General features: G+C 42.8%; 1 protein-coding gene across 2 annotated transcripts in view; it reads right to left on the bottom strand.

Moving 5' to 3' along the window:
* Positions 1-15,824, bottom strand: part of LOC146773029 (palmitoyltransferase ZDHHC3-like) — a 73,903-nt gene that overhangs the window by 56,852 nt on the left and 1,227 nt on the right. The window lies entirely within an intron of this gene.

Here is a 15,824-nt window from a genome sequence, read left to right on the forward strand (position 1 = left end):
CATCATAGCGAAGTCAACCTCAAACCCTTTGTAATATTCACAGAGGCCCAGAAAATTTCTTAATTGTTTTTGTTTTTCAGGGCACACATTTGCTTAATTAGTTTTTACAAGTTCTCTTTTGGCTCAGTTCCTTTTGGTGTAATCCTGTGACCTTAATGTTCAACAGCAGCAGCCACTGGCCTAACGAAACTTGAGGGAGCCCCCTGCAAAGTACATGCAGGGGGCCCCTGATGCTCCGGATCCAGTTTGAAACTCTCAAGCCAGGGACTTCCCAGTGCTGGAGGAGGGCCCCCCCACACCGCGGGCGCTGCAAGGGCTTTTGTTACGCCACTGGTTGCAGCCGAGCCAAATAAAAAAATAAAATCGACCTTTCTAAAAGCAAGGTCATTGTCTTATCCAGTAAAACAGACAAACCGCCTTGCAATCTTCAATTGTGTTTTTTCACAATTGAATCAAAAACCAATACATCATCCTGGAAGGTGATCACTCATTGCATGTTCCCAAATACAGATTCACAGGTAACACCCCAAAATCCACTACCTCATTCGCAACTCACGTTTCTCTCACCCCAGCCGGTACCAAACCCGGTATTCCTGGCAGACCAAGGGTTCACACCACTACCCCTCACCCTCAAAATAGGATCCACTCACCAACAACACACTTAACAGCCCTGCTCAGAAAGCAGATCTCTTGACTGGGGGAGAATGTCTGCATTGTCAGCATTCCGTCCATCATTTGTTTGTTGTAACGCTTTTCGCCCTAAGTGGGATGGGTATGCCCAGACGTGGGTCCCGTGCTCACTACGCCACTGGAGTCAAGCTATCCTGGCTGATGACGGCTGATAGCCAGAAACCAGTCCTAGGATGCTTGATTCCAGTCCAGGGAAGACATGGCTTGGCAGTTCGGGCTGGACTGTTCGCATGAGGCACAGTGTCAAGACTGATTTGCATATGGCCATGTCTAAACTGGGGTGGCGTAGTGGGCAAAAGAACGATGGATTTAACCCAGATCTCTTGACTGGGGGAGAATGTCTGCATTGTCAGCATTCCGTCCATCATTTGTTTGTTGTAACGCTGCTCAGAAAGCCAGCACAGACCAAAATATCACCACTAATCACTTCCTCTACCTACAAACTCCTCCAGCCACCACCCCACATACAAACCACACTCCTTTCCCCTCGGGGAGCCAACCGAGCTGTTAATGGTATCAACTCCTACCATCCAACATTCCTACATCATCTCGTGCCAAGACGCTGACACAAGTTCAAAGGGGCCCATTTTCATCTTACACCAGTCCCATCTTTACCAACAATGTACTAAGACATCTCAAATCTCACTCCCACAGACTTTCACTCTATGACTCAGAACAACCCTACCCCATACAATATGATGCAAAACACCTGCACCCCCTCCTCATTAAATCAAATGCCCATGTCCAAGCTAAATGAGAGACTAATACGCATTGAAAACCGACTAGAGAATGTATTACAGGGTCTCAACAATATCACAATAAACCTAAACATTTGTCAGAATCCTGCATATTATCCCCTCCCTACATGCAACAGCAGACAACTCCTAAGACGAGCCACACTGCTGGACCACAAAGCCTTTCAACAACAAAGCTCAGAGACCTAAAGAACGATTTCCGCAATGTCTCTGAGCAAGGCAAGGCAACTAGCCAAATCCTAAAACCTGGCACCTAATAGAACTAACCCCCCCTCTAAGATCCAGGTTATCACTGGATTAGGGAGAAACACCACACCAACAAGACTGACCAGACCACCAGCACACCTCATCAATATCCCCTTGGACGGGTTGTCTTGCGCTGGTTCACATCCTTCCCTCAAAACCGATCTCAACTAATAACAAGCATTGGCATAGCCAATAGGTCTCGCCTTTGGGACCTTATAAGTGTTTAGCCATGCAACAGTTACATAACTAAATACTTATAAGGCCCCAAAAGCGAGACCTATTGGCTATGCCAAGCGGCCGTGAGGCCGCGAAAGTGATTGCGATCAAACATCAAAGCGGCCACGCGGCTGCGAAAGTGAAACTAATCGCGGTAAAGCGCGCGCCCGCACACATGCACTGTAGGTCTAGGCTGGCCTGGTAGCACTTTTTGGAGCCCTCTCAATAAGTCTCGCCAGACCGGCGCATGCGCTGGGTCAGGCGAGACCTACAAATAAGCAATCAGACTTTTAATACAACGGCAATAACCTGGGCTGTCCCCCAATGCTCTATCCTCCCACCCACTCTGTTCAATGTCTACATGGAACCCTTCACCTCTACCAGGCAAACATCTCCTTCCTTCTATATGCAGATGACATCCAGCTCTACATGGAAATCTCCTAACTAGACAAAATGACACTGGCTAAATTACACCTTCAAAGATATCTAACACTGGCTAACTCTCAACCACCTAAAACTCAACCAAGATCAGACAGAAATTTTGCATCTCAAAGATAGATCAGTCCCCTCGGATGGTAGAATGGTTAAATGCCATAGACGCTCTCAACTGCAATCTAACCTCAGCTGGCTCTGCCACATCTCTAGGAATCACACTGGACCCTAAAATGATCATAAAAGGCCACACAATGAACAGTGTGAAGACTGCCTTCTACAACCTAAAACGTCTCCACAAAATCAAACTATACCTACCGCCGAACAATCTAAAATCTGCCACGCAAGTGCTGGTGCTGTCTAGATTGGACCACGGGAACTCCACCCTCACAGTTCGGCAAAACTCCTACCTTGCACCCAATAGAACCACTCTAAGTGTAGCAGCCAGAATGGTCAAAAGACTCAAAAATTATTACATCTCCCCTTCCCTGAAAAAACTGAATTAGCTCCAGATTGAAGCTCGCTGCAGCTTCAGAACTGCCCACCTTACTCACCAAGCCCTTCACACTGAGAAACCAGCTTACCTTGCTGCAAATCTCAACAAGCATTGGCATAGCCAATAGGTCTCGCCTTTGGGACCTTATAAGTGTTTAGCCATGCAAAAGTTTATGTTGTTGCACCAAGGATATTGTGCTGGATGACTGAGCTACTGTACCTTCAGACGCTTGATGTTCAGGTTTTAATTCGCAATATGTTGTAAGGCCTTGTGGTTTTCATGGTACTGCTTCGGTGGGAGGTTTCATGAATCCTACTGTGTTGCATTGTTTTTGGTAATTTGGGACATCTGTGTAGTGTTCTGGAGCAACGGAACTCTGTGTATTGTCACAAAAGGAAAGGCATAAGTCACATCACTGATAACAGCTTTAAGGTAGGATTTAAACCATTTATTGATGGCTCTAAAATAAGTTAAATAATTAACTGCAGTGCTAGGACTGGTGTGCCTGAAGTGCTGGGCAGTTTTAAGGGTTTGGTTTAAGGGAGATGCAGACGTCACATTGCAGTAGCACCGATTAAAGAAGAGTTTATAATTACGTCATTGGCGCTGTGGAACAGTCAGACGGCCAAGTCCCAGTGCTATAGCCACGGTCACAGGGCAGCACGAGAGGACTAAATTATGCTAGGGGTGACTAAATATTGCAGCAAGAGAAGGCAAATTATACGGCATAATGTGGCACATTTTTTATAGCATTATTTCCATCATTTGTCAATTTCCCATAGGTTAACATCTGCCCACGCAAAGGTTTCATCTCATTAGTTCCAGTTTAACAGCAAAATAGAGCAACAAGCAACAGAAAGAGGGCAAGTCAACCTTTCAAAGAGCCATTCACTGAGCAGTCATGCGTGTTGCTGCATTTTTAGTTACTTTTGATCAGTTTGAGGGTTTTTTGTACATCTGCAAATTATGCAGAAGATTATGGTTTATGCGGTAAATCCATAATAATAAAGAAGCACAGCAGCTAAAAAATCGTTTAATTCCTATGGCCCTGGCTATAGCCCCGAGGGACAGTGAAGTCACAGCGCTGTGGCACGGACGTTCGAAAAAGGAGGTCCACTTTAACATTCAGCAAGAGTGTTGTGTGTTGTGAGTTTAGTGACCTGTTAAACACAGAATTCAAATGCAGATAATGAATATAAAACATAGGTTGTTTAAAATAGGTCTCGGAAATACACTCATCAGAACCAAGGGAAACACAGTTTTATTGCGAACCGCATAATAGAATAGTAAAGTTTTTTCTAGTGGGCTTGTAGTCAGCTGTGACGCAGTCTTTTTTTTTGCCATTTTATATAGCGCAAACTCGACCCGAAGGTAATCAGAGCGCTTTACATGAGCACCAGTTGCATTACAGACGGACACATTCTAATTAAGTGATTTTCCCAAAATCACAAGATGCTAACCTGTGGGCTTCTGGATGACAGGGAGAGACAGGCCTCCGACGGGGGAGAAAGCAGAATAAAGGGCCTCTGGCCTCAATCAAGGCCCAACGGCATTTTCGCTTTCCTGGCTGCTCGAGGACCAAAAGGTAAAGTTCAGTTTCCTGGAGCTGGGGCGGGGCGGGGCTGAGAATGAAAGCAATCAGCAAGGCTAAAACAGCATCGGGTGCAACTGGGAAATGCCGAGAATCCGTCAGGTCTTAAATGAAAGAATGAGAGCTACGTGGCAAGGGGGTGAAACATTGAGAGAAAGGAGCAAGAGATAGAAAGGCTGGAAGCGAGAGGGAGCGTGGCGCGGCCGCGAAAGAGCAGGCAAACGTACTCGTAACAGCAGCTAGTTTCAGGAGAGAGCCGTGCACTGTTTTCAAGCACACTCGCTGCTCGCTCCCGCAAGGTGGATGGTGCCACAAGCACGAGTGTGTGCTTGAAAATGAGCAGAGCAACGGCTAAAGTGCCCTCCTATGCAGCGCATGCACGCTGCGTAGGCGAGACCTAAAAAGGAAGGTCAGACAAGAAAACCGAAGAAGCTCAAAGACCCTGCTCCTCATTCCCCCGGAAGCCCACAAACAAAAAAACACTGGCACGGTCTTTCTTGAACAATGCCTCTAAAATATAAAATACATACCAGTACATATCAGGATGAACCCTTCCCCTTCCCGTACTTCAAGAGACAGCGAAAGGATCTCCTCCTCATCCGACATCCCAACTAATGGATCATCAATCGCCCAACGTTACAGATACTCCTCCCAACTCTCCCTACATCTCCTCCTTGTCATTTGTCCTCCTTCGTGCTCAACCACTGACTTGATCAGACTCTACTTGCTGTCCTGATTATACTTGCTATTGTGTAATGCATATTTACCGATGTAAAGCGCTCCGATACCCCTGCGTCTTTGCCAGCATTATATAAAACTCTTAAATAAATAAACATTATTTTCAAGGACACAAAAGAGTTAAAGCCCTTCTCAAAATGCATATAAGATGGTGAAATGAGCAATCCAAGCTGATAAATGTGGTACTAGATCTACTCTCTGAAGTAAATTCAATCTGATGCTAAGCAGCTTTCAGATCAATTATAGAAAGTTTTCGCTTCCGGTGCGGACAACCACTCCCGATTATTTGGTAGGGAATGGCAAACAACAACTTTATGTTTATTCACTGAGCATAGACATGCAGAATCTCACTGAGCACAGATATGCACAATCACTTTGAGACCGACTTTATTTTAAGTAAAACAAGTGGCCAAAACAAACTATGACGCATCTACTGGGTCCTATGGTTCTTTCATGGCCCATGGTCTTCAAAATCTTACTTAAACCATCCCTCAGACATTTCTTTGTTAACGTTTGAAAAGAATGGTATTTGCTTTCAAACCAATTTGATGTGGAAATGTTTTTTATTCTTCACCAATACACCAATATACTTGGAAATCAGATAGTCTTCACCTTTCTCACTCAGATAGGAATGGGCAAACAAAGACTCACTGTCATATCACAATTTCCTTGGTGTCGCCAACGCTGCACGTGTTGCCCTTTTATAGCTATACTTATCTTTCCCAAAAAATGATTCCTGAAACTGAACAGTGGTAACAAAAATAATCTTTCTCCACCACACTTCCACTGTATGCAAAAAACAAATTGACATCACTGAACTGCAACTGACTGTTTTAGAAAAACATAGGAACCAGAAACAATAAAATTGGGATTCCAAATTAGCCAACACTTAACCCTATTCCATAAATTCTACATTTGCACAAAAGAGGGGACATCAGGCTCCTCATCCACCGCGAAAAACTCCATCGTTTTTCACCTCCTGTCACTAGCTTGGCCACCTCTTCAGATTACTTTCACTTATTTTCTTACCACATTGATTGCCCTTTCCTTACAGTTACAAACATGGGCTAAGTAACTCATTTATTACATCTTAAATATTCCTTGTCCCCGGCTGGACACTTTTTTCTCTTAGTGACATGACTTCTGAATCCACATTTAAAGCATTTTCCTTTGCTAAGAACTATGTTTATTGTTATTTTTGCATTTTCTCACTTTTTTTTATTACCAATGGAATTAACCATGGTAACTCCTACTTTACCTGTGTACCACTCTACACTTATAGCATCATCAGTAACTTTCAACAAAGATGGATTACGAGATTTCAAACCATGCACCTGAATATTTTTACTAAAACAAAAGACAATTTGACATATTAAAAACTCAACCAAATTACAAAAGCCAATATTGCAGACACAAATTTATAGAGACACCACATAAGCTTCAATTGGTTAATCAGACACCTAGTAAGGATGGTATGTCTTTGCATACATATTACATAGTAATATGTGGTTCCAAAGTGAAATGTTGGTTTAATCTATCCTAAGCCTTCGTAAAACATCATAATCTCATTCTGCCGATTCCACAGGTGATGTCCCAGGTGGAAGGTGCTCAAGACTTTTCTGGCACTCTATGGCCATGGGTTCACCATCTAAGCGAAAATTTGAACAAGAGGGTACATTCCCACGGTGATACTGGCAACAGAGAGCAAAGAAATGTCTCACCGGGTGGTGCTCCTTCCTAACCCAGGTGCTTTCCAGGGTTAGCATCAGTCTGAAAATGCAGCTGTATATGAGCAAGACATGCAGTTCCGGCTGAAAGAGCAGTGGCTGATGGGGAAAGAAAGCCTTGCTTCACGCTCCCCATGGGAACTAGACAAAGACGCCCCTTGTCACTTCTCCTTTGTAGCTCTTCCAATTGAACCGCTAGTGCAGAGGATAAACCACGCTCAGGAAATAGAAGGAATGCTTTTTGGTGGAATGTTCCTCAAGATACACCTTTTGTTGTGCATGACATAAAACTGACATTCAACCCAGAGAAATCTGTTCTCAAAGGGGTCACCATTCAGCAAAGATCTGGACAGACGTCAAGTTTTAAGGTGAACTTTGAGAAGTCCATAATGATTACGGAAACCCAACAATCAGACAAAAAGGAGAGACCAGATGCGTGATCTGCCTATAAATGAGTCAGAGATGGAATCTGGTAACCTGGCATTTATATCACGCTAACAATCTATGGCCTATATAAAGCAAATTATCCCACTCTCCTTGGAGAGATTAAGACTAACCAGCAAAAATGGAAACTGTGTTTAACCCATGGCTGGGTACGATTGTGGTACTTAAAATTAATATCCTCCCAAGCACTTCTGGCGTCTGTACCATCACAAACTGTGGCCCACTATAGAAGGCCTGGGATACATTTTACAAGAACAGTAGGATAAAAACCCTACCAAAAGCATTGATGATGGGTGTCAAAAGGGAGGTGTAGCTTGAACTCTCAGACACTAGGGATTATTACACTGTGGCCCAACTGTGAATCGTGAGAGAAACAAAAAAGCATTGGACTCCTTGGGAGTTGGTCCAATTAGATGAGCCACTCCGGGACCTACTTTGGATCCTCCAAACACCATAGCCCGGTATCGGGTAGTAGGGCATGTTTCCCTAAATTATACCACAACACAGTTAAAAAAAATATATAAAGGGAATCACATCATTCCTGTTGCCATATGTGCCACTGCTACATAATTCAGATATCACACCACCACACATGGAAGAACAGTATGCTAAGTCGAAAACAGGGGACTATAGAATGCTAAAAACAAATGGTCAGCCAGCAGAAAAGAAAACAATGTATTTGAAACCTGCAAGAGAGAATTTTGGGTAGTCAAAGAAAAGGACTAAGACATTCTGAACGTAGGCAATAAGTCCCTTCACCTGAGAATAGGGAGGGAGCTACAAGAGAACTGACACTTTTAAAAAATAGTTATTTACAACGACAACTTCACAGATGGGTTAATCACTAAATTACAAGCTTTTCTCATATTGGGGCAGGAAACATGGAAAATGCCCTTTGTGACCCAAGGGCCAAAATGGAGAGAGTAAAATATTGGAAGATGAATGGAGTAAACTATGGTTTGACACAACACGAACTATACGTATTTTTTTCTGGTGAGAAAAACCTGGTATAAGATAATGTATAACTGGATGATGACCACTCAAAAAACTGAATACATGTACCCTCAGGCAGAAGGATGAAGGGGTTGCATTGTACTTGTCCAAAGCTAAAAATATGCTCGAAAGAGATCTGATGCCTTATCAAAAAGATGATCAGATCCCAGATACCCAATGACTAGGATGTGAATTTCTCTGGAGTGTGCCCGGCCTCACTGGAAGGTCTGACCAAATCTGACTGGATTTCTACATCCCGTATTGTACTAGCAGCCAAACACTAGATAGCACTAAACTGGAAAAAGACTAGACTTCCTGATATTCTCAACTGGTCTAGGAGACTGTAGTCCGTATTAGCAATGGAACTGCTGACATTTGAGAATTAGAGACAGAGATTCAGTTCTATCTGGAAACCCATCATTTATCACCTACAAAATGACACATTTGGCATGACCTGCCCCAAAAAACAGAGGGCACTGTTTCAGAGGATTGGGGCCCGAAGAACTATATGTACAGAGTGATTGGGATTGGTGAACCTCCCTGCATACATTATAGGATAAGAAATGTATGGCTCAATTTAAAAAAGCATGTAATAAACAACTAAGACGGACCACTAGAGAGTGGCTGGGTCAACCTAATAGTGTAGGGCACCAATTAAAAAATCACCTATGGTACTGGTGGAATCGGTTATGGTGATGGGAAGAAATAAGGGGGAAGTTATAGGTTTGCGCGATGAGCCTGCTGTTGATTTCAGGGAATAAAGTCTACTATGTAACTGAAAGTCTGTTTTTCTTTCATGAAAATTAATAAAATGCCCTTGAAAAAGTTACATTAGGTTTGAAACACTCCAAATATATGAATGACAATCTTCAATTCTTTACAATTACTTGGAAGTTAAAGACTGATTAGTGGTGACAATGTAAATAAAGTGAATGGCACGGATGTAAATATCCCAATGGAAAATAAAGGAATTAGACAAACAAGACTCCAGGTGGCATCCTGACAACATTTTGTGGCTGTCAATAGTAAATAAACTACTGGACGATCTTTTTTGCACAACGAATAAACTATAAGACAGCACGGAATCACAACCCTAGATAACTAAAGATGAAGAAGATCATCACCCAAAAAGACGTGCTCACATTTGCCCGGGTGGTTGTCTGTGAACTAAGTTGGCCCTTGATACTGAACATAGACTAAAGACAAGGGTAAGCAGATCAGATGTCCCTGAAGATTCGTAACAAGCATTTGCAATGAAATTGGTCTCGCATTTACGAGAGTTTGAGCTATTGGCATTGTAAATTACATTAGTTTAAAGTCTTGCAAATGTGAGACCTATTGCATTGCAAATATTTTCTTTCGTAAAAACACCCCGTGTTGGGCTTTCAAGTTAATGGAGGGCGCGCACTTTTTTTTTTTTGACGAGCTATGTCTTAAGAGAGAGGAGGGCCGCAATTGAAATGAAAGCACGGCGTGGGGCGCTTTAAAAAAAAAAAAAAAAAAAGCATTTCTTTGTCAAGAAAGGTGATGGCTTTCTTTCTTTTGCAAATGCGCCCCATGCCGCGGTTTCACTTTAAAAGTGGCCGCAGACCTTTCTTTAGATGCGGCTGATCTAAAGAAAGGGGCAGAGCCTTCATTAACGTGAAAGAGCGGAAAAGGGTGCTTGTAAACAAAACAACAAAAACATGCAGCCGCCACTGTAGCATAGTGCGTTTTTTTTGTTTTATTTTTAAGCGTTAGGAGAGAGCATGTCTTTAACTATAGGCAGGTGAAAAACATTCAAGGAAATAGTGCTCGGAGACTGTAATGAAGGCCTACTAAGTAACAACACACGGGGAGGGCCAGTCCTTATGGGAGGTTACAAGCTGAGAAAAGGCGGTAAGGTACTAAGGAGGGACTACCAAGCCTATTCACCAATGAAAAGCCACAGTTTCCAAAGGACAATGACGCCATACAATGAAAAATATGGCCAGAGAGTGGGCGGAGCTTCAAGTCCATACAGCATGCCTAGCAGAGAAGCGCATGCGCTGCCCAGGGTGGACCTAACAATAGACTCTCCTTCAAAGCTGCGTGGAACTCAATGGCCAGCAGTGTTCACAACTTCACAGGACAGCCAGCAACAGGCAGCAGAAACTATTTCATTAAAAACAACATTTAAACTTTACACCATGTTAACTCAGATATCGAAAAGGAATTTCTGTGCATGCCAACATCTTGACATCCTAGTCTTTTGGTGGGTAGCATCTAAGTCAGTGAAATATGTGATTGTTACCAAAGTTTAGTAATGAGTATGGTAAAGCTAGAAAGAGAAGCTTTATTGTATATATATATGCACGCTTCTAAAAACGAAAAAATTCAAAGACAAAAAAATTCAAAGACTTGTCCAAGTCCTGTGAGCCCGGGGGATTGTGTATATATTGTGCCTTAAAGAATGTAGTAATAATTTTTTCCTCTTGTGTTGGCAACATTGGTTTGAAGACATAACCCCCGGTCTCTTGGCCTAGGCAGGATAATTAACAACGTCTAGTTAAGAATCTAACGTCCGCTTGGTGCCTTACGTAAAGACTAGGACTGGTGTTGTACTTTCAATGTTAATTCACACGATTGTCTAAGCTTGTTTCACTTGTCATTTTTGTCTATGAATTTTTTCGTTTTTAAGTGGAATATAACATTGTGTATAAATGTGTTTTTGTACATGTGGTGTTCTGTAAATGGAAGGTTTCTTTTCTAAGACATGAAAAAATATTTGCTTCGCTAATCTTAATAATTTAAAATAAGCTAAATAAAGCATTAAGAACCCTAGAATTGATGGTCTAGGGTATTCTTTAAAGTGTGCAAACTAGTCCTTCTGGACACACTCTTTTTTCTTGTATTTACAGTGGTCCAGTCCAGGAGGTTTTAGGACCCAAGCCTTCTTTGTTCTCAATAAAACCAAGAGAGCCACACGTATTGCATCCTTAAAGTAACTTTCCCCGGTCTAATTATGGCATATCATAGTAGAAGAACACTGGAAAACTGAAAGCAGCCCATGTAAAAAAAAAAAAAAAAATAGACAAAAAAGCAGTTCTCGACCCTCTGGTGCGATTCAGTATTTCTATACCCCTAGACTCCTGCCCCACACAGTCCGACTGGAATACATTTATAATGTTATAAATGTGGAAAAGTTCTCTGGTCTATGGTACAGAATCGAAGAGAATCTAAAAACAGCATCAATCAACTCTGTGAAATCGCATACCTCTCAGAATAAGCAAATGACCCCATTTCAGAGTGCAATCAAACAAAATACCTAAATAGTTAACATTTCTGACCCTTTCAATCCTAATTCCCCCTATAATACGAAGTCTGGGTTTGATTTTAGCCTTAGGCGGTCCACCATGGTGAATGATTTAGTGTGGTTCACTGTTAAATTTAAGTTACCATGGGATACACCGGACACACCCCACAAATGTAACTAATTAAATGAGTGCAATCACCATCTTGGCTATTTCGAACCTGAGAAAATAAATGTTTCCCAATGTAGTCTGTGCAGATCCACAAGAGCTTTCTCAATCCCCGTATCTCCCATCATAGCCCATAATTTCCTTTGATCAACCATGTCGAATGCACACGAGAGGTCCATAAAGACCATGTGAATGGTCCCTCTCCTGGCGTTCACGTATTTCCTTAAAATAGGAGAATGGTGAAGGCAATGCTCGACGGTTCCTATGCCTTGGCAAAAGCAAAATTGTTGTTCAGGAAAGATTATTTTCTTCCACGCAGGTCTCCAATTTCGAGAGAAGGACACGTTCTTATTGGTGGAATCTAATAATGAGATTAGGCATTAACAAGATGGCTGACTTCGGTGTACTTTTCTAAATATGGGTATTATAACAGCCTCCTTCCCAGACGCTAAGATTATTCGTATAAATGCAGCGCATAAAATGCCCACCACTTTTGGAGCCTAAAATATAATATTACATTTAAAAATGCCAATTGGGAGGCCATTGGGGCAGAGTGCCTTTCCCCATACATTCTTTTTAATAGCTGCAATAACTTCCTTAATATCAATTGATTGGCTCAGAACTGTTGCAGCACCAATATCTAAAACTGGGCCGCTTCATCAGAGACTTGTTTGGAGTTATTATCGAAATCAAAACCTTAGTAAAGAGCTTCACCCATGCTGTGATATGGATTATCTAAACACTGAAGTTATTTTCATGTTGAAATAGATAACTTCAAGTGTGAACATTAAGCTTTTCTGGAGGTGCCTTGAGACACCGTTAGACTTGTTGGCACAACTCTTTTGCAACGGATGATGTTCCAAGGATTATTAATTAATAATTTGAAGGTATGGAGAACTTTGTGGTTGACTTTGTGATTTGTTAAACAGTGAAACACTGTTATACAAAAGTCTGCTTAAGGCGGTGTGTGATAGGCTTCAAAGCAACCTATTCTGGTAAACCATAATTACTACTGGTAATTCCACAATGATACCTAGCTCTGCTTTGATCATGCCGAGACACTTCCCAGCTACTCTTTGCCATAGATCACAAATGTGTGAGAATCAAAATGACATTTTACATACATCTTTTATTAATACACTTTTAAAGCAAATATTAATGTAAGACTTCTGGAATATTTTCATTTCCAAAATAAACAACACAAATGTATCAATGGCTGTCACCATCAAAGAGGTCATGCAAGTAATTCAAGACCGTTTCAAGGAGATCAAGTACTGGCCTGTTCAAAATGATCCATGTGAACATTCATCAACTGAGGAATTGTTGGATCCCGAAGGCGATTCCACAGGAAACAGTTTCTATAGATCACCCTGTACTCAACCCCTTCTTCTCACCACCTTCTCCATCACTCACATTCCTTCTCACCGCCACTATTTCCATTGGTTGGTCCTGAATCTAAACCTGTTCACGTTTGGTTGCCTCACAAAGTTTTTGTTGTATTACCGATTCCAAATTGGTGTTTAGCTAGGGCAAAGAGGTAGTGTCACCTGGACAGAAGGTCATTATTAACCTACTGAGAGGACACTTTTGGTGCACGCATCCAAAGAGGCTGTAGACAAAAAAAGCCAAGGGGAGGTAAATTCTTAAGGAATCTTGCAAGAAGCAGACTAAAAGGCTCAGCCAGTGATCTGCCTATTTTAGGGACAACCTAAAACTGTGAATAGAATTTCATCATCATGAAAGAAACCACGAGAGGATGTGGCTTAACAGCTAACGCAGCCAACCTTGATGATGGGGAACCAGGTTCAAGTCTGGCGGGAAGCTCAAACATCCTGTGATTCTGGGTAAATCACTTATTATTTATATGGCGCACGAATCATCCCCCAGGGGGATCTCTCGGCGCCCAGGAAGCAGGCATCTTAATGCAGAATTACTCAATTAAAATAGCCAGGTTTTTAGGTGTTTCTTAAAGATAATCAAGGTGGGACAAGCTTGCAGGTCTTCTGGCAACGCATTCCAATATTTGGGGTCCAGGTAGGAAAAGGCGCAGCCACCCATCTTAACTTTTTTTAATTCTGCGCGTTAGAAGGAGCTTTTGGCCACTGGATCTTAGCTGCCAGGGTATGCCATTCTAATTTCTTAGTTAGGTATCTAGGTCCCTGTCCGTAAAGTGCTTTGAAAACAAGGCATAAAAGTTTGAAAACTGCTCTTTTTCTCATAGGAAGCCCATGTAACTCTCTCAATAGCGGTAAAGATGGAGTATGTGCTGTCTTGTTCAATACTAGGCGTGCCACCGTATTTTGAATGACTTGTAGCCTTGAGAGTAGGTCCTCCCTCATCCACACCAGTAGAGCGTTTCTGTAATCTAGTCTACTGACTAGAAGTGCCTGTATCAGGACCCTTCTGGTGGAGAGGAATCCAAGGGAAAATCGTTTTTAGCGTGCGCATCAGTCCAAAACACTTGCCTGATAGAGTCTTAACATGCTCCTCCATAGATAGGTTATTATCAATTAAAATGCCCAGGTTTTTTGCCCATTTTTTAGGTCTCGCCTGAGCCAGCGCTTTAGCGCTGCTCTGGCGAGAGCTATAGAAAGTGGGATTTGAAGTGCAAACTAGTGCTTTTCAGGCCGCCAACTACAGTGCATGTGCGCCGGGCGTGCGCACCATTTGATAGCCTGCTGATCACTTTTGCGGCCGCTTTGATGTTCTCAGTGAGCCGCGCAGCCACTGAGAACATCAAAGCGGACGCGAAAGTGATCACCATATGCCAGCCTTCCCTGTGGCTCACTTTGTCTTTCATGGCCGCGCGGCGTTAATTTCACGGCCGCGCGGCCAATGTTTGTTTTGTACTTGCATTTAGAGACGCGAGCAGTCAGAAGCACTTTGTTAATTTAAATATACCGCGCCTACACCTGGGTTTTAAGCAGTAGCGGGACACGTCCTCTTCGTTTTCACGGTGAGTTTTATTTAGACAAAGGACACGGGATACTGATTTCATGAGGCACTGGCGTTTTAGTTAGTGACGAGCTAACATTTAAAAAGCTTTTGGCAGGCGTCTGTGAAGGCCATGACCCCACCCCCACTAGGGATTGGAAACACAGGCTTGCTGTCTGCGAGGCGCTCTCTGCCACCACCCCCTGCTCTGTGCTCTCACTCCCCCCTCCCTTCTCGTCAGTCATCGGGCTACAGCTCGTTAGTAGTGCATTTCAAACACACCTACAACAAGCATTGGCATAGCCAATAGGTCTCGCCTTTGGGACCTTAAGTGTTTAGCCATGCAACAGTTGCATAACTAAACACTTATAAGGTCCCAAAAGCGAGACCTATTGGCTATGCCAATGCTTGTTTGGGGTGGGAGCTTCTCCAAGTTCCCCAGGCCACCACTCCTCTGTCCACAAGTCCTCAGCTTTCCCAAACAATAAGATCTCAGTTTTGTTAGAATTAAGTTGCAGGAAGTTCTTTGTCATCCATCTGGCTATTTTTAGCATACAAAGTTTGAATCTATCTCTGGTCACCGCGGGGTCCTTCTCTATGGGGACCATCACCTGAGTATCATCCGCATAGGAGATGGTTTGGATTTGATGACGGTGGCCAGAGATGACACATAGATATTGAACAGGGTGGGGCTTAGTATGGAGCTTTGAGGTACACCCTTGTCCACAGCTGTAGTCTGGGATATAAGGGTGTCCAGTTGTACACATTGAGATCTATCCGATAGAAAACTCTGCAGCCATTCGAATGCCATCCCTTTTTCACCAATCTTTCGCAGTTTATCTAACAGGATTCTGTGAGAGATGGTGTCAAAGGCTGCTGACAGATCTAAGAGGACTATCATTGTAGGGGTCCCTTCGTCTAACAGTAGCCTGATTGTATCTGTTACCTCTGGTCTATAATTTTGTAAGTCAGCGCAATCTGCTGATGGTTTCTTGGGCAGAGGTTTAATAAACGCCTTCTTCCATTTCGATGGGAAGGAGGAGGTTACTAAAGACAGATTGCAGATTTCCCTAACTGGATTTACCAACTCCATTGCTAGGTTGGAAATGATGTGGGGGGGAG

The sequence above is a fragment of the Triturus cristatus genome, chromosome 12, assembly GCF_964204655.1.
Source record: "Triturus cristatus chromosome 12, aTriCri1.1, whole genome shotgun sequence".
Lineage (NCBI taxonomy): Eukaryota > Metazoa > Chordata > Amphibia > Caudata > Salamandridae > Triturus > Triturus cristatus.